Source organism: Canis lupus, chromosome 4 (genome assembly GCF_011100685.1).
Source record: "Canis lupus familiaris isolate Mischka breed German Shepherd chromosome 4, alternate assembly UU_Cfam_GSD_1.0, whole genome shotgun sequence".
NCBI lineage: Eukaryota > Metazoa > Chordata > Mammalia > Carnivora > Canidae > Canis > Canis lupus.
In genome coordinates, this window is record NC_049225.1 from 32,256,843 (window position 1) to 32,276,854 (window position 20,012).

General features: G+C 39.4%; 1 protein-coding gene and 1 long non-coding RNA gene across 10 annotated transcripts in view; both read left to right on the forward strand.

Moving 5' to 3' along the window:
* The window catches only part of NRG3 (neuregulin 3), a 1,041,408-nt gene that overhangs the window by 871,298 nt on the left and 150,098 nt on the right, over positions 1-20,012 (forward strand). The window lies entirely within an intron of this gene.
* Positions 1-20,012, forward strand: part of LOC100855646 — a 47,896-nt gene that overhangs the window by 15,999 nt on the left and 11,885 nt on the right. For 2 of the 3 annotated variants that reach the window (XR_005358066.1, XR_005358067.1), the window contains exon 2: positions 14,583-14,639. The exons of the other annotated variant lie outside the window; for it this stretch is intronic. This is a non-coding gene — a long non-coding RNA (uncharacterized LOC100855646). The remainder of the gene's footprint in view (positions 1-14,582; positions 14,640-20,012) is intronic. 3 annotated transcript variants of the gene reach the window in all.

The following is a 20,012-nucleotide window of genomic DNA, read 5'->3' on the forward strand; positions in this document are numbered from 1 at the left end:
AAATCACTCTACGTGGGTGGCCTTCTAGAATCCTGCAGCTCTGTGGTGTGGAGTTTATGCCTTGACCCATTTTACAGAGAAGTGGTGAGGCTCAGAAAGGTCACATGATCTTCTGCAAATCACAAGGCTAATGAGTGCTGGAGTAAAAGATCAAACCCCACCATATTGATCTGCTTATGAATAAGGATTTTAATTGTCATTGCTTTAAGATTGTACATCTGGGGTTTTCTTTCCTCCTAATTTAATTAAGAGTGTTATAAAAACCATGTGAATGAGTTGTTGGCTTTAGTCATACTATCCTTTGGATTTTTTTTTTCTTAATTGCTGTAACATTTTGAAGAAGTTAATTAATTGTGCCTTGTCCCCTGAGTTTCAATAAAATACCCAGGTGCTTCTTGCTGTATTTCCAGTCTGGTTGAACTCAGGACCTCCCCTTCAATCTTACTTTAAATGATTTCCCTGTGGCCCAGATTGTTTTCCTTTCATTGATTTCCCTACCATTTGCCAAAGGAATAGCCAAGGTTTGGGGAGATAGAAGTGTTTACATAACAGATTACTGTAACAAAAGTCACAATAAAAAACCTGACACTTTTCTTAATTTCATGTGTGTGTATGTGTCTACTGTCTAACCTCCCACCCAAGTTTTCCTGTTGTCTGATTTTTCTCTGGGGCTTTCGGCCTGTCTCCATCCCATATGGCAAGGACTCTCTTCCCTGTCTTTCTGGTGCCCTGAGCATCTGAGATTCATTCCCTTTGCCCTAGAAATCTCAATAGTCTTCTTACTATAACATGTGATAAAGATAATCTCCTCAACGTGGTCCTTATTCTCCAGACCAGCCCTGAGAGGAGTGTGACCCATTTTCTAAGGCAGGCTGTCTAGTTTCACAAATGAAGACGACCCGTTCCCTAGAAAATAGCAAAGTATTTTCCTAAATGGAGACGTGCTTTTTTTTTTTTTTTTTTTTTTTTTTTTTATGGAGCAGAAGGAACTGGGTCGGGTTTGGTTTTAAATACCAAATGTTCTCCCTTTTTCCATTCTGATGAGATGACCCCAGCTTTGGGTCTTGTACCTTTGTCTCTTCCCCTTTGATTTAACAATTCTATAAATGGCTTTCCAAGTAGTAGCCCTTCCTGGGTCATGGATGTCTTTGTAACTTTTTGCTTCCTTCTTTTCCATAGACCACCCCTGCCCCCCCACCCCTTTATTTCCTCTGCTTTGGCATAGTGTGCTCAAATTGGCCCCAGTTTGATTCATTTAAACTTGAGCCCTTAAATTCATCCCAGGAAGAGTTAAGATTTATGCCCCACAGCACTGGGTGAAAATGAATTAAGCTGAGATGAATAGACCTGCTCTTGCTAAGAAGGAATGCCAAGGTAGTACACCGGAAGTTCAGTGTATCCCCCGCCCCCCATCCAGAGATCTCTCTCCCTAGAACTTCCAGTATGAACAAACATCCCCTTTGAAGAGTTTTCCGTACCTCTCCTTGCTCCACAAGGTGCTCTCCTAGAAGCAGAACATGGCTGATTCTGGAGAACCCCTGCAGCCCTAGCTTGCTCAGGTTAGGAAGACAGAGCTGCAGCAACATTCAAAGAGTAAGGACCATGTAGGTTAAGTAGAAAGGGCCTGGGAGAGGGCAACACATTCTCAGGAAACAGTAGATGGTGCAGGACAGGAGCCCTGGGAGAGGGAAACCAGACGGATGGCCCAGTTTACCTTCTTTTAGACACGGGGGTCACAGGTTTTCACTAGCTCCTTCTCAAGAAAGTTCTGCCTACTGAGAGCAGCCTGAGCCACAACTCTTGATTCAAATTGCTTGTATTTTAAAGTACATTTATACGTCTATGCTGTATTTGATAGGGACTCTCTCATCTTCTTGCCTGCATAAAGCTTCAGATTAATCTACTCTAGCCATTGTTTTATATATATATATATATTTTTTTTTTCCTGGCTTGGATAACTATGTGAATGTTTCCTTTTTTTTCTCTCTCTCTTTTTTTTAATTTATTTTTTATTGGTGTTCAATTTACTAACATACAGAATAACCCCCAGTGCCCGTCACCCATTCACTCCCACCCCCCGCCCTTCACCCTTCTACCACCCCTAGTTCGTTTCCCAGAGTTAGCAGTCTTTACGTTATGTCTCCCTTTCTGATATTTCCCACACATTTCTTCTCCCTTCCCTTATATTCCCTTTCACTATTATTTATATTCCCCAAATGAATGAGAACATATAATGTTTGTCCTTCTCCGACCGACTTACTTCACTCAGCATAATACCCTCCAGTTCCATCCACGTTGAAGCAAATGGTGGGTATTTGTCATTTCTAATAGCTGAGTAATATTCCATTGTATACATAAACCACATCTTCTTTATCCATTCATCTTTCGTTGGACACCGAGGCTCCTTCCACAGTTTGGCTATCGTGGCCATTGCTGCTATAAACATCGAGGTGCAGGTGTCCCAGCGTTTCATTGCATTTGTATCTTTGGGGTAAATCCCCAACAGTGTAATTGCTGGGTCATAGGGCAGGTCTATTTTTAACTCTTTGAGGAACCTCCACACAGTTTTCCAGAGCGGCTGCACCAGTTCACATTCCCACCAACAGTGTAAGAGGGTTCCCTTTTCTCCGCATCCTCTCCAACATTTGTTGTTTCCTGCCTTGTTAATTTGCCCCATTCTCGCAGGTGTGAGGTGGTATCTCATTGTGGTTTTGATTTGTATTTCCCTGATGGCAAGTGATGCAGAGCATTTTCTCATATGCATGTTGGCCATGTCTATGTCTTCCTCTGTGAGATTTCTGTTCATGTCTTTTGCCCATTTCATGATTGGATTGTTTGTTTCTTTGGTGTTGAGTTTAAGAAGTTCTTTATAGATCTTGGAAACTAGCCCTTTATCTGATATGTCATTTGCAAATATCTTCTCCCATTCTGTAGGTTGTCTTTGAGTTTTGTTGACTGTATCCTTTGCTGTGCAAAAGCTTCTTATCTTGATGAAGTCCCAATAGTTCATTTTTGCTTTTGTTTCTTTTGCCTTCGTGGATGTATCTTGCAAGAAGTTACTATGGCCGAGTTCAAAAAGGGTGTTGCCTGTGTTCTTCTCTAGGATTTTGATGGAATCTTGTCTCACATTTAGATCTTTCATCCATTTTGAGTTTATCTTTGTGTATGGTGAAAGAGAGTGGTCTAGTTTCATTCTTCTGCATGTGGATGTCCAATTTTCCCAGCACCATTTATTGAAGAGACTGTCTTTCTTCCAGTGGATAGTCTTTCCTCCTTTATCGAATATTAGTTGACCATAAAGTTCAGGGTCCACTTCTGGATTCTCTATTCTGTTCCACTGATCTATGTGTCTGTTTTTGTGCCAGTACCACACTGTCTTTATGACCACAGCTTTGTAGTACAACCTGAAATCTGGCATTGTGATGCCCCAGATATGGTTTTCTTTTTTAAAATTCCCCTGGTTATTCGGGGTCTTTTCTGATTCCACACAAATCTTAAAACAATTTGTTCTAACTCTCTGAAGAAAATCCATGGTATTTTGATAGGGATTGCATTAAACGTGTATATTGCTCTGGGTAACATTGACATTTTCACAATATTAATTCTGCCAATCCATGAGCATGGAATATTTTTCCATCTCTTTGTGTCTTCCACAATTTCTTTCAGAAGTGTTCTATAGTTTTGAGGGTATAGATCCTTTACATCTTTGGTTAGGTTTATTCCTAGGTATCTTATGGTTTTAGGTGCAATTGTAAATGGGATTGACTCCTTAATTTCTCTTTCTTCAGTCTCATTGTTAGTGTATAGAAATGCCACTGATTTCTGGGCATTGATTTTGTATCCTGCCATGCTACCGAATTGCTGTATGAGTTTTAGCAATCTTGGGGTGGAGACTTTTGGGTTTTCTATGTAGAGTATCATGTCATCGGCGAAGAGGGAGAGTTTGACTTCTTCTTTGCCAATTTGAATGCCTTTAATGTCTTTTTGTTGTCTGATTGCTGAGGCTAGGACTTCCAGTACTATGTTGAACAGCAGTGGTGAGAGTGGACATCCCTGTCTTGTTCCTGATCTTAGGGGAAAGGCTCCCAGTGCTTCCCCATTGAGAATGATATTTGCTGTGGGCTTTTCATAGATGGCTTTTAAGATGTTGAGGAATGTTCCCTCTATCCCTACACTCTGAAGAGTTTTGATCAGAAATGGATGCTGTATTTTGTCAAATGCTTTCTCTGCATCTAATGAGAGGATCATATGGTTCTTGGTTTTTCTCTTGCTGATATGATGAATCACATTGATTGTTTTACGGGTGTTGAACCAGCCTTGTGTCCCAGGGATAAATCCTACTTGGTCATGGTGAATAATTTTCTTAATGCACTGTTGGATCCTATTGGCCAGTATCTTGTTGAGAATTTTTGCATCCATGTTCATCAGGGATATTGGTCTGTAATTCTCCTTTTTGGTGGGGTCTTTGTCTGGTTTTGGAATTAAGGTGATGCTGGCCTCATAGAACGAATTTGGAAGTACTCCATCTCTTTCTATCTTTCCAAACAGCTTTAGGAGAATAGGTATGGTTTCTTCTTTAAACGTTTGATAAAATTCCCCTGGGAAGCCATCTGGCCCTGGACTCTTGTGTCTTGGGAGGTTTTTGATGACTGCTTCAATTTCCTCCCTGGTTATTGGCCTGTTAAGGTTTTCTATTTCTTCCTGTTCCAGTTTTGGTAGTTTGTGGCTTTCCAGGAATGCGTCCATTTCTCTTAGATTGCCTAATTTATTGGCGTATAGCTGTTCATAATATGTTTTTATATGTGAATGTTTCTGATTCTGATGAAGAGAAAACTACAACTCCTACCCTCCTCCAACTGTCTCCTCTTATCCTGCCTTGCCCTGACTCACCTACTGTTTAGAAAGGCAGACCCCCTCTAGACCAGCTATGTGCTCTAAACGTTAAATACACTTGATCCTTCAGACAAATTTGTCTGAAATCCATTTTCTTCTTTGGACAAGAAACTATTGTTGATCTGCTGTAACCACATATCATTAGTTTACTTTGAATAAAGTGCATGTATTTCCACGATTTTTTTTTTATCCTTAAGTAATCTTGACAACGCCTTTAGGAAAACTTTTTAAAAGCATAATTAAGAAATCTTTTGTAATTGGGATCACTCAGACTGCCAATTTTTCAAGCTCAGACTTGTTTGAAGTCACCAGTAATTTTTTATTATCATTGATGGAGAATTTAGTCCTGTGAAAATTAAGCTCGCTATTGTTTTCTCTCTCTGAGTCAGCTAATTAGTTTGGTATTCATTGGAATGTATTGGGAGCTGTTGTAAAGCCAACGCTGTATAAACAACACTGGAATAAGACTTTAGGAGGAAAACATGAACAAGCATACATTGTCAAATAAATCATCCTTGTGGTGTGGTAGAAAGTTTGGAGTAGAAGGCCTGATTTGAATTCTTACTCATGTACTCGTTCATCAACATGTGTTGAGGGACAATCCTAAGTGAAGCACCAGGGACAGGTATGGTTTCTTAACAGTGTGACCTTGTGCCAACTATTATATCCTCTCTGATCCTTTGTTCCCTTAACAGCAACATGAAAGAAATAATATCTAGTATCATATAATAATTACATTAAACTATAATAATTTATCCAGGGTTCTTATGAGTCTTTAATGAGGTGCTATATTAAAATAGTGAGACAACAGAGATGGAAGCATATTTTAAATCCTAAAGAAATTATTGTAATTATGGTTGCTTATGCAAATAATGAAAAACATTTTACTCTGTTCTGAGTTACATAGGAAGGAAAAAAGTTACGCAAGACTGTGTTACTAGCATTACCTGCTGGCATGCCCAACAATGGTGAGATTTAGAAACTAGAAAGTGGGGATCCCTGGGTGGCGCAGCGGTTTGGCGCCTGCCTTTGGCCCGGGGCACGATCCTGGAGACCCGGGATCGAATCCCACGTCGGGCTCCCGGTGCATGGAGCCTGCTTCTCCCTCTGCCTGTGTCTCTGCCTCTCGCTCTCTCTCTGTGACTATCATAAATAAATAAAAATTTAAAAAAAATTAAAAAAAAAAAAAGTGGCATGGGAAGTATATTCCCGAGGCTGAGCTCAGGTAGGGTAACTGGCAAATGAGGTCATTAGTGGAACAGACCATCCGTGGAGTAGAAGGGGCACTTGAAGACAGCAGGACCCTGGGAGGATGTTGAAGGGAGAGGTGTACAGAACCAAACTTCGAAAGATGGAGAAATTCAGTGAACAAAGGTGAGACCATCCCAGGAATTCACGAAGGATGTCAGTCTAGCTCGAGGATGGCTTTGAGAGTTATAAAGTGAGTGATAAAGCTAACAGCTAAAATTGAGAAGAGTTTTGAAGAACAGAGAGACAAATGGAATAGTTGTATTTGAAGAGTTGACATAATTTAACCTCAAACATGACTTAGAACCTTGATTTATCAGTTATTATTCTCCTAGAAGGACAAGGTACAAACTCTGAGGCTTCGATGCTCCGTTTGTGAATGTGTCTCTCAGCATTTCTTGGAGGGGAGATAAAATTCCTAACAGTACCTGGCATATATTAGATTCTTAATAAACCCTCTTCTCCCTTGTCTTCATGGTTGCAATTGGGGCTTTGACCTTAAATTAGAGTGTAAATGCCTCGTGGTGGTCTCCCTGCACATTTTAACAGTTAGCTGTGTTTTAGATTTATATCGTCTGCTTCCTACAGCCTAAGACACAAAATGATGGTCTTCTGAACTTATCTAGCAGGACATACAGGTAAGTTCAGGCTCAACTGTAGCCCTTGAATTTTTCCCTAATCAATTGCAGTTGCTTCTTCATCTAAATCCAAGTTCTTTAAAACATCTGGATTCTACTAATAACATCCAGGAAAGAAGGCATACTATTAGTGACGTATCCTCCACTATCTGTTGCTTGTTGCCTACTTATTGTGAGAAACAAGCTATTTCTGCATGCCAATGATTCCAGATTTGAGTTCATTTTGTCAAGTAGTTCAGAACATCACCTATCAGCATCTATTTGTCTCTCCTAAATAAAAGGTGACCTTTCTTTTCATCGTTTTCTTTGGTTTCTCATTAGAGAATAGATCATGATGATAAATAAGAGGAGCTTTCTCTCTCTTCACTTTAGCTTTGTGCTCTAGTTTTGCTCCAGTTCTTGGCAGCCACAATATCGAAAATAGTTTTCCAGTGCATGGTAAGAATAGATGAAATTTTTTAATACTTTCAAAGAATGAGAAAATCTTAAAATGGCTCCAATTCTGCTGTTTCATTTAAGCAAGGCATTTGTTTCTTACTCCTTTTCCATTCTTTGTGTCATGACCTCATTTTATTTTAAGCACCATCACAATCTCGATGGGCCAAGAACATACCTGAGCAAAGGAGACATGGACCAGCTGCCCTCTTCATCCTATCGTGTCCTCCCCACACTGTACCATATCCCGCCCACCCCCTTTCCAGCCCTGCCTCCCTTACTTAAGTGTAAGACCTCATTTTCTCTTAACTTTATGCTAGAGAGAATGTCCAGAGGGGTCTGATTTCTTATGTCTCCCATTCATCCTGCACACTGTTTCCAACATCATCTTGCCTCTGCTCTCAAGATGTAGACATGATTTCTGAATTATGAAGCTCTGTCACTGGGAAGGTAAGGGACAGTGGCATCATCTGGGTAAGTGAAGTGCTACCCATACTGAACTTGAAAAACAGGTCACAGATTCCTAAGCTCTCTCCAAGACTTACTGAATCCATTTTGAGGAATAATCCTGGGAATCTCTATGCTTAGTAAGCATCACAGGTGAGGCTCAGATGTAGACTTGTTTCCATATCTAGCCCTGCAGAGTGCACGGAATGCAAATTGAAGAATCTGAGAGTCTGAGAATGGTAATACCACATTTAATATCTGCAGAGAACTGGGGAAGTCATTCCACTTCCTATGTTATCCCACTCAAAAATGAAGACGTTAATGGCTTACAGTCATCAGTTTGGTGAGGCTAACCTATGACAAAATACATACAAAGGCTGACACCGTATACTAGCTCCTTCTGCTTCCCTTTTTGCTCCCAACAGTTGCTTTTCTGAGGCTTGGTAAAAAGAATGAATGGTGCTTTCTTTCCCTCTCACCAAATAAGCTTGTGAGAGGCAGATTTGAGATTCCAGAGCCATGGCTCTGGCTATGGTTTCCCTGCACACACAAGTCACGGCAGACCTGGGCCTCCTGGAGTCTGTGGTAGCTCTATACTTATCTTGAGGTTCTATTAAATCGGTTTTCATAGGAGCTGCATCATTTTACATTCTCTTGAGCAATGTCTGAGGGTTCTGACTCTTCCAGACCCTCATCAACACTGGCTATTATCTGTCTTTCTGATCCCAGCTATCCTAGTGGGTATGAGTAGTGTCTCATCGGGGCTTTGATTTGCATTTCCCTAATAACTAATGACACTGAGCATTCTTTCCCTGTGCTCATTGCGCATCTCCATTTTTATATCTTCTATGGAGAACTATCTGCTCAGATCTTTCATACATTTTTTAATTGGAGTCTTTATTGTTGCATTGTAAGAGTTCTTTATATATTGTGCAGACAAGTCCCTTATCATGTATATGATTTACAAATATTTTCTTCCATTCTGTGGCTTATCTTTTCACTGTCCTAATTATACTTTGTAAGGGCAAACATACTAATTTTGATGTATCATTTTTATATGTCATTTATGCTTTTGGTGTCATATGAGGGAAGCCATTGCCTAACTCAATATTTACTCCCACCAGATTTACTCCTATGTTTTTTTCTAAGAGTTTTATACTTTTCATTCTTACATTTAGATCCATGATCCATTTCATGTAAACATGTGCCTCGATGCAGTTGAGCTTGCCCCATTTTTTTTAGGTATTGTTCTTGTAGTTCTAGAAGCTGGGAAGTCCATGACCTCAGCAGATTTGGTGTCTGATGAGAGTCAGCTTCGTAGCTCAAGGACAGCCTTCTTCTCTCTATGTTTTCACACAGCATGAGGAGCAAGGGGATTCTCTTAGTGTCTCTTTTATGAGCGCAGGAATCCGATTTGTGAGGGTGAGGGGTGCCCCTTCTAGTGCCCCTTCTATGTCCACGGATGGTCTGTTCCACTAATGACCTCATTTGCCAGTTACCTTACCTGAGCTCAGCCTCGGGAATATACTTCCCATGCCACCTTTTAGTTTCTGAATCTCACCATTGTTGGGCATGCCAGCATGTAATGCTAATAACACGGTCTTACATAACTTTTTTCCTTCCTATGTAACTCCTTCCTTTCCTTACTACATAACTTAACCCCTCATGGGCTAAGCACCTCTTACAGTCATATCTTTTAATACCATCACATTAGGTGTTAGGATTTAACACAGGAATTTTAGGGGGATACGGAGATTAAGTCTATAGCACTTTGCTCCAAAGACTACGTTATTCCAAAGAAGGGATGTTCAATCACAGAAACCAAGGTGCAGGCAAGTTAATATTCAAAGTATGTCATTGGATCAAGTAACATATCTGTTTATTTATGTAATGTAGCCAGAGAAAGATAGTAGGTACTCTGTAGCAATTGTTACCATGTAACATATAATTAAACATTATAAAGATGGGCTGAGTATATGTGAAATAAATACAATTATGTTTGATCCAGGCTGTAAAAATGCTTGCTTCATATATATTATATGCTAATATGCAATATGGAGTAGATTTCTGCTTATTTATTTAAGAAGAAAATCCAATTAGTATATTTAGCATACATTATGTGGTCTGGATGTTTGCAGCTTGATTGCCATTTTGGAGCTATTTGAGCTTTATTGTATTGAATCGTAGAACAAGCTTTATGTTCCGAAAGTCTAAAGGGAAGAGGATAAGAAAGGGCAGGACTTGTTCAACGGTTTCCTGGATTTGAATATTTTTGCATTTATATATTTAAATTCAATTTTTAAATCTAAGTTTTGTCAAGTCTTTGGTAACTCACAATCATAGATAGTCTGATATGAAGGATACTGCAATCAGCTAGTCTTTGCTCTCACTTAACATACAAGGAAACTGAGTCTCAAAGGAGGGGTGATGGATCCTGCCTAGGCTGTAGATAAATTAGCAACAAGATTTCACCTGGGATCTGAACCTGACCACTCCCATCCCTGGGACAGATCTTACAACAAGCTGTTTGACTGTTTTTTAATGTGACTTCAGGCTGGTGATTGAAAATGTGTGTGAGTTTCTATTAAGGCATTTGTGAGTGGGGACAGGCATGAACGAGGGCATGCAGCCAAGTTGTGTCAGCATCTAGGTATTAGAAAGCACCACAAAGATGAATATGCCTTACCTTTCACTCAGTTGCAGATATTAAAACCTTGGGGCTCAGAGGCAAATCTTTCTCATACTAAATAAGGACCTGAGCAGCTCCTGGGAGGGCAGAGTATCGCAGGACTATCTGGGCAGCGTGGGCCAATCTTTTTCAGCTCCAGTTGGAGGAGTAACCCAAGGGAAAGACCCTATAAAGGTATGTTAGTGATTGCAGAAATGAAAGGAAATCCTTATTTTGAAGCAGAGTGCAGATTTGATTTTATTTTACATGCAATTCTCCAAAATCTTTATTATTTTGACATCTAAGGGCATAAAGAACATCCACATATCCATTGTTACAATGAACATCCATATACCCACTGCCCAACCTAAGAGAAACAGAATATGGTTTGAAATTGTTAATAGTAACTAATTTTCTGTATCTGTGATAATTCTGCTTTTTTTTAATGCTTTGAAAGATTTAAAAGCAAAATTTCAAAATAGCTTTCATAAATCAATTTGACCTTGCCCTGAAACCAAAACAATAGTTAATTCACTTGAAGCAGAGATATAATAGGTTCAAATAGCAAAATATCTCCCAGAGTCAATTTTAACAAGATAAATCAAAAATAAAGTAGTTCATATTTTCATATTAAAAGTCATTTTATGGGAGCCCTTTTGTTTCATTGAATTTAAATATGTCATTATAAACTCAATATATTCCCAATAGTGTCACCATGCAGTGGCAACCACTATTAATATTTTCATATGTTTTCTTTGAGCTTTTTAAAATTCTTTGCATGAATTTTTTAAAGGGTGTTTTAGATTCTGTTGCACAGATGAACACCTCTTTGCCCCCCCCTGTAAAGGAGTGTTTCCAGTTTTCCTGGGACCCTGTACTCCCTTGATAAAGAGAAGGCTGGCCATCTTCTACATAAGCTGTTCCTAAACCAACAACAGTTGGCCAGGATGATTGGTACAGCCACGAGAGGGATCAGTCTAGCCAGAACCTTGGACGTGCAAATATGACATCAAAGAAGGAAGCTCTTATGAAATGTATTTGATCATGAAAAAAAATCCTTCCAGAATGTACAAAATTCATTGCCTATCCAGAAACAAGTGAGAGATACGTACTCATTGGTGTTCTCTGACCTTGTTTACTACTGCCCTTGCCTAATCATAGAATGAGAGAAGAATGAAGCAGGAAGCTTCGTAGATGCCAGATCCATCTTAGTCCCATTTTAAGGACTGGGAAACAAGCCAGAGATTAGGTCCCATGTCCTAGGTCCCATGGCTGCTAGAGTGGTTATAGCTTATCTGCCTTTCTGGGTACTCTTCATTTTCTGTCTTTAGAGCAACAGCATAGGCTTTTCTCATCTGGCTTTCAGGACCTTACTGTGACTCATGCAATTATCCCAGTGTGAATATTTTAATATGAGTCACAGACATTTGTTTGAATTTTGCCATCACTCCATTTTTTTTAATCACAGGTAAGATATTTCACTTGACTGAAATGTGAATTTAACAAATCATGAAAACTTGTAGAAGGCTGCAAAATAATATTGTGAACAGTTATCTAAGAGAAAAACAGATGCAAACTTTTACTGGCAAAGGAAGTAAAATTAAATCAGACACCAGGATAACCCAGGTCCTTCCCTGTCTCTTCAGATGACAGTCCTGCAGCTGCTATGCTGAGTATTTGATGGGAAGGGAAAGGCATTAGCACTTTGCAAAATATGACAAGGAATACATTTGATAAACAGTTCCCCCTGTAGATGAAAATTTGCCCTCAGGTAGAGTTCTACAGAGAAAATTAAATTTTTTTAAGTAAATTTTATAAGGCTTTTTTTTTTTTTAAGTTTGAGAATTGTGCTGCAGAGTTTTGGGTTTTAAACATGTGTTCATGATTTCCCTGATAATAGGATTTCAGACTCCCATTTTTTCCTTGCCTTTGGTATACAGTTCTTTGATGGCCTGTGTGGCTAGATAGTCTTATGTAGTTTTCACTCACTATGACTCTAGTGACTTTTTAAAAGGTGGACCTGATAGAAGCACAGTCCAGAGGGATAGAGCAGGATTTTGGAGCTCTGCACCTTTCCTTTGTTATATGTTAGGTGTCTGGCCTTGAACAGTTCCTTGAACTTATTTGAATCCCCATTTTCTTCTCTGACAAACTAGGTCTGAATTAGTCAGAGATGGTTTTCTCTAAGAAGCTAGTTTCATTTGGGATTTATATGAGAGAAGAAGACACTGGATCCCAGGTTGGGGAGGAACATAATCAAAACCTTAAAGATGCCTAGCAATGAGACCAGCCTGACTGATTACATATTTTGAGGCATAGTAGATTTTAAAGCAGAGCAGATAAAGTGAAGTCCAATTAAGGTGAACCTTAAAGCCAAGTTAAAGGGCCTAGTGTTGATGTGGTAAGGACTGGGAATCATTAGAGAGGTATTTGGGTCATGATTTGAAGAGTAGAGAAAAAGATGCTAGAAGACTTTTTTGGTAAATGTATTTGGTTTGGATAATATTTTGCAGTCGAGGGGATAACATAGAGATGAATGCATTTAGATTGTCCATAGTGTCTATGTGTGTACGTGTGTGTGTATGTGTGTGATTACAGCTAACACCGACTAAATTAATAACTTTGGCAATACATTATCCTAGTCTCAAAGCTAGTCAAAAGCTGTGTTTTTGGTTGGTTTGCTTACAAGGTTGTGCCAAAGTTATAAGTAACAGGTTATCACTATGCCCAACCAATGAGAGATTCCGCTGAGGGTGCATGAGTGAAGGCAGTTGGCCATAAATAAAACCCAGCCCCTCATCTACAAACCCACAAATGTGCTTGCATTTCATATCACAGAGCCAAGTACATATTATTTCATGGTGATCTTTGATTACATTAAAAGTAGAATTAATGTTAACATGATATGTTCCCAGTTTTATTACATGACTTATTTCTGAGTCTGTAGATAAAGCAGAAACTGGAGTCTCTATTCTTCGGAGAGTCATAAACCACATTAAAATATTAGAAATTCAGAATAATCCCATAGGAAAACAGTTTCACTTTGCACCAACACTCAGATTTCTTAAACTTCTTTGTCTACAGGCCCATTTCTCTTATAACTTCCATTAACATCTAATGGCACTGGAGCTGTCCAAAACAATGTAGAAAACCACTGGGTCTAGGATATTAAGCTTTAACAAAAGTAATTAACAAGGTATTCTTCCCCTTTGGACACTGGCTCAATATTTAGTTTCATGGGAAATCATAGAATAAATCTAGACGTATTTGTTACCTACACTTCAAGATGCATGGATCAGCCAACATGATAGTTTAGAAGGAGTACAAAATTTGGAGTTTGATGTTACTAGTTAAACTCTTTGCTTGGCTCCATGTGAGATAGACAGTCTTTTTATTTATTCTATGTACTTTTGTCACCTACAAATATAATATTATCCATCCGTAGCTGATTATGAGCCTTGAAAAAGATAATGTACATGAAAATCTGTTGTAATTGTGTGACCTCATTAGATGCTATATTTTGGTGCAAAACATGCTTGTGCCTACTTGCGTGTGTTGCCACAAAAATTAAAGCCACTCTTACCATGTAAACAGAGTTGAGGGGACCCATTTAGGCAAACTATCACGTGAAGGTTGGGTCTCTAAAGTTATGATACAGTTCAAATTAAGAGGACAGGAAGTCAGAACAAGACTATAAAAGAAGAAACCCACTTTTGTATTCAAATCTCAGTCAGGGAACTGAGACCTTTCCCCACCCCCTTTTGGCACAGGGCGTGATCTTGGGGTCCCGGGATTGAGTCCCACATCGGGTTCCCGGCATGGAGCCTGCTTCTCCCTCTATGTCTCTGTCTCTCTCTCATGGGTAGGTTCCTGGGATGACTCTGTCTGCAGATATACTCTCTTTGACTGCAAGAGTTTTGTACCCCCCTCTAAAAAACATAAAAAGAAAGGAAGAAATTGTCACCATTAGTATGAGAGAAGTCTTTGTCTCTGAGAGAAATGATTTGCTCAAGGTCATGCGGATGGAAAGGTGTGTAACCAGGACTGGAGCCAACATTGCTGTTCAGAAGCCTCATGTGTCCTGTACACTCCAAACCTCCCTGGCATTAGCTTAGTAATGCCATGATTATCTTTAATAGGAGAACTATATGAACATGTGGAAATCCAAATTGTTTTGTTTCCCATCCTATGCCTGGAAAGCCGCAAGCCTTTCCTGGATGTTGTCTCATCGTCTCCATTTTCTCCCTTTGCAGTGCACTAATAGCAACAGATGCTGGAGAGGTTCATAAGGAACATTCTCTTACCAATATGTAAGTTTGGATTACTACCATTGGGAATGTAAAAACAAACATACAAATAACCTAAAGCAAATTCTTTTAAAAATTGGCCCTACCCTGAAGACAGTTGAACCTGAGAAGAAAGGATGAGAGGAAAAATGATAATCGGGGTTCACTGAAGTAAATTAAGGCTGTTGAATGCTGTGAGATTTTTCAATACTCAAAGATAAAAGTTAATATAAAGTGCACAAAAGATGGCTTGTAATAGAAAATAATGTTCTGAAAATTGATTTTAATAAAAAGGGAATTGTTCAATAAATAAATAAATAAATAAATAAATAGGCCCTACCCAAGATAGAGACGCTCTGACCCTCTTTCATGCTAATCTAGGGAGAGCTTAGTCTAGCTGTGGATATGGAGATTTTTAGCAATGCCTCAGCTGTCACCCCTGAGCCAAGGTTTCAAACCCATAACAAATAATTTCAGCCTAAATACCCTTCTACTTCATTGCTGAGAAGCCCAAACACTCTGTTTTCCTTAAATCCTATTGAAAATTCCTTGTCCTCTAGGTCAGTGGTAGGCATACCAATGGGCGTAACCTATTTGGAAGGCAAACAGGCAATATATAGCAATATCCATATATATATATATGACAACATTAAAGGAGTTTATATCCATGCTGGGAAATGGAAAGTAACCCCCATGCTGGGAAATGGAAATGTTGTCATTGATTTACATGCAAGGGGTAATAACATCACATAGTTACTTACTATATCAACTCTTGCAAAAATGTGCTATGAGAGGTTTTTTTTTTTGTAATATAAATAACTGTAGGGCTGTATGATGGACTGTTCTATCTTGATAAATTATGCATTTGAAAAGTCTACTTAATGATGTGAGAAAGTGCTAAAAACATACTATTAATACAAGACAGAAATAGAAATATATGCATGTAATTGTGTGTCTCTGTTTGTGTGTGTTGAACATCACAGGTCTCATTAGCCTGTGGGTACAAAGAGGCCACAACAAAGTCCACATTACAATGGCCTTACAGCCTTAGAGCCTTCTCACAAAACAAATACCGGCTTGTGCTCAGAACAGGTCCAAGCAGACCTCTCCCCTGCCTTCCCCTGGCTTCCTTGTCAAGGCCATCTCCACAGATCTGCTCTGGACCTATTTCACTACATCTCTGGTAGCTGGACCACTTGGACCTCAGGGATACCGTCTAATACTAAAGGAGATGCTTTTATAAAATTGTGCTTGACCTTTACCCTTGTATGCTAACATTGAGGTAAGGAAGTCAGGAAACAAAACAAAACAAAAAATGTGTCTAACGCCTAATAATTTATAGATATTTACTACACCCTTTGTTCAAGTTATCTATGAATTCTCAGCTGTCCTCAACTCTCTCTTTTTAATAGGGAACTTGAACAAATCTTGATAGCATTCTGCAGTCATTTTAGACCAAAGGTACCTTGTTCCCATTGACCCTAGAATGGTAAGGAGCCTTAATCCCGACCCAGACCCCATACCTGAGCAGGGTACTGTTGTCCACTGACGGATGCCACTAATGTTGCCTGCCTGCCTGGATGTCTAACTAGGCCTGCTCCTAGCTGTATTCCATCTTCCCACCTGTTTGGACTTCTCTGAAGCCAACTGCTCACCTGGCCTCCCACCAGCTTCCTAATCACACTCTGCTTGCTGGAACCCATGTTCCACCTGCCCTCCTGGATAGCCTCCCACCAACAGCAGCTGCAGTTGAACCTCCCACACCAGTACCACCATAGCAGACACGTCTAATTCCAAGTCCACAGGCTTCCCAGCCTCCCGCTACAATACTGCGGTTAACCTTGCCATACCTGGCCATGATGCCTTGATGGTTCTTACAGCATTATCTGCCCTGGCACACATATTGTGCAATTTTTCAGGATATCCCATTAAAAAAAAAATCTCTTAGCTCTTCCCTGTTTCTTCAAATTAAGTTATTTGGAAGGAGTGAGCAGCTGAAATTTTGAGTGTATTTTTTGGAAGATTGAGGACTGACAAGAGAAAAAATATAGCTGATTTAATATTCCTGTCTTTCAATCCGCTTCACACTGGAGAATGGAGGTGAAGCCAGGTTGTGAAAAATAATAAAGCCAATTACTTTGTCTGTTCCTTTGTGTGATATACTGCGCCTTTTTTTAAAGAAAGCATAGATCAGCGAGTACAAATTGGTAGTTCTGTCACCCTGGGTATACCATGCCCAGATCATCAATTATTATTACAGCATTGTATATTTGCTCTTACAGAGAATGAAAGCTATGCTGTCCTGAAGGAGAGTGCTTGGCTCTTAGGCTATGCTTCCTTTGCTAGTCTCAAGCCTACCCTTTCGTAAAAACTGAGCCCAGTGATGTCTTCATCTGTCCTTACTCCTGGGACACTTTAGGCTTACAGCTGGAAGAATTTTAAATTGCTAAGCTGTTTACTGGTCAAACTTATATTGAGTCCTCTTCGCACCTTTGGTCTTTTTCTTTTTCCCACTTTGGTCCCAAAGGGTGCTCCCAGGGAGACAGTTGCTGCCCCACCCGGCCCCGGTCACCCCTGTCTGTTGAGTGTCACGGGAAGAGTAACAGTGAATTGCAGATAAAGACAGCCAAGAATCTTGTGGCATTTGGGGAAAACCACAAGCATAAAACAGGGTTGCTGAACTTCATAAAAAAGTTAAAGTTAAGAGAGCAGAAGGGACATCATGAATAGCCTAGCCTTCTCAGGATGGATGATCTTCACTCCTCCTGAATATCCTCAACCGCCCAAGATGCCACCACCCTGCTCTGATCAGATGTCCATGCTCATTTCCACCTGAAAAGAAGCTCACTTGTTGCTTAATACCAGTCTAATGGGGCAGGCGGGGTGCTTAGAAGATGCTGAGCATTCAGCTCCTTCTGGCAGTTCCTACTCAGTATCCCTGTTATTGACTTGGTCATTTTTTTCTTGGGCCCCACCTGGGTCAGCCTGATTATGTTGAAAACACATTTGGAGCCATGCCAGGTTTTGACACTCTCCTCTGGTAGTTTGGAGCTACGACTTTTATCTTCTATATCATCCTTTGTTTCAAAGAATCACAATTTAAAAATGTGTGTGTGTGTATGTGTGTGTGTTATTATAAAAAGAATTTGTAGGGGCGCCTGGGTGGCTCAGTGGGTTGAGTGTTTGACTTTTGACTTTGGCTCAGATCACAATCTCGGGGGTGTGAGACTGAGCCCCGTATTGGGCTCCACACTCAGCACAGAGTCTGCTTGTGATTCCCTCCCTCTCCCTCTGCCCTTCTCCCAGCTTGCACTCTCTTTCTTCCTCTCAAATAAAAACATAAATCTTTTAAAAAAAAGAGAAGAAGAAGAAGGATTTGAAGCAGGAGAAAGAAGCAATCACATTTGCTTAGGAAGCCATTTTGTTCTGAAACTTGGAGTCCTTCACCATTGGTGTCATTTTCACCTGGTTTCCTGGTAGTCAGTTAGAAATAACATTCCACACACTCCCTCATATCAGAGTAAAATATGGTCTTGATGTACAATTGTGCAAAAATGTGCAGAAGACACCTTCTAGGCCTCTGTGTTTTGATGCACCCCATGCTTGTATAATGGACATGCTCCCAAGCAGCTGGACACAGGAAATTTTGCAGACCTGCATTATCTCTGAACAGAATCAGCATGTTCTGAGTTGACATGCTCCATATTCATGTTTGGTGTTTTCCATTTCCATTTTTTAAAAAAACTTATATATGTAGGCTTTTGAATTGAGTACAGTAGAATATTCAAGTATTCGAATATTATCAAAGGAAACAAAATGAGGAGACTAAAAAAAAAAAAAAGAAAGAAAAAGAAAGGTGATGACCTGGAATCAGAATACTTGGGTTAATGTCTTGATGCTGAATGGTTAAACATCTTACCCAGCATTGCAGAGCCATGGAGATCTGGGAGTTTCCCTCCCTTAGTTTACTCTTTACATAACTAGAGGATGACAGAGCCTGACTAGATTTCATATATATGGGAATGTCCAAATATATTCAGTTATGTACTTGGTAACTGTGTGTTTCCTCAGGGAGTTCTGCAGAGATAGAAAGAAGAGATTTTTTTTAAAGATTTTATTTATTTATTCATGAGAGACACACACAGAGAGAGAGAGGCAGAGACACAGGCAGAGGGAGAAGCAGGCTCCATGTGGGGAGCCCGATGCAGAACTCGATCCTGGATCTCCAGGATCACACCCTGAACCGAAGGCAGACACTCAACCACGAGCCACCCAAGCATCCTGAGAGAAGAGATTTTGCAGCATTTTTGATGACATTCAAAGCAGGCATTTTAAAGCATCTCCTAGTGTGTAACAAGAGATGCCCATCTCTTTATATTGAAATGAGAGTGAAGGAGCTTTGGTTTAATTTATGGTGACAGATTCACACTCAACACAAACTCAGAAATTGGTAGCAAGTGGAAAATTGAGTTCAGGTATTAAATATATCACATCTTGCTACATATCTGATCATTAATTTGTTTTTTGTATGAAGCTTTAAAATAAAAAGTACTAAAGTGATTAAAACATTTATGGGTATTTATTTCATTAACACCTTAACACCAGCTGCATTTAATCTCTGTTTTAAGAAAGATAATAACATTCTCTTTTATATTCTAAGTGTTCTAAAGCTAAACTTATCCAAAGTGAAAGTTATATTAGGATTTCTATTAATAAATAGTGCATTTGAAATTTGAATTGTAATTAGTCAAATCTATAATATGCTCTCTGAGAAGATTACCTTTTGTCGTAGAACAGGAATGAGTAAATATTTTAATATTCAGCTAGTAACAAATACTTATAGGGTCAGGAAAACAGACGGTTTAATAAACTGGCATCTTGTTATAGCTTAGGAGCTTGATGCCTTATGTTTAACTTCTACTGGAATTAGACCGCAAGGTAAAAGCAGAGAAGATTTTTTTTAAAGATTTATTTTATTCTTTATTTGAGATATATAGAGAGAACAAGCAGGGAGAGGGAGCAGCAGGCTCCTCCACTGAGCTGGGATCCCCAAGCAGAGCTCTATCTCAGGACCCTGGGATCATGACCTGAGCCGAAGGCAGACACTCAACCAACTAAGCCACTCAGGCGCCCCAGGTTGAAGATTTTTAATAGTATTTTCTGCTTGTATGCTCAATATGTGTTCATTGTATAAAATTTGGAAAGTAAAGAGAAATGTAAAAAGATTATTTATAATCTCACCACCAAGAGATATGTCATAAATAAACATTTCTCCTTTCAATCTTTCTTTCCTATAGTATTTATAAAAATATTGATATTATTGAATAATATGGTTCCTTGCTTTTCTTTTTCAAAAGTGTCTTACAATTTACAAGTTACAATTTGTAACTATTTTAA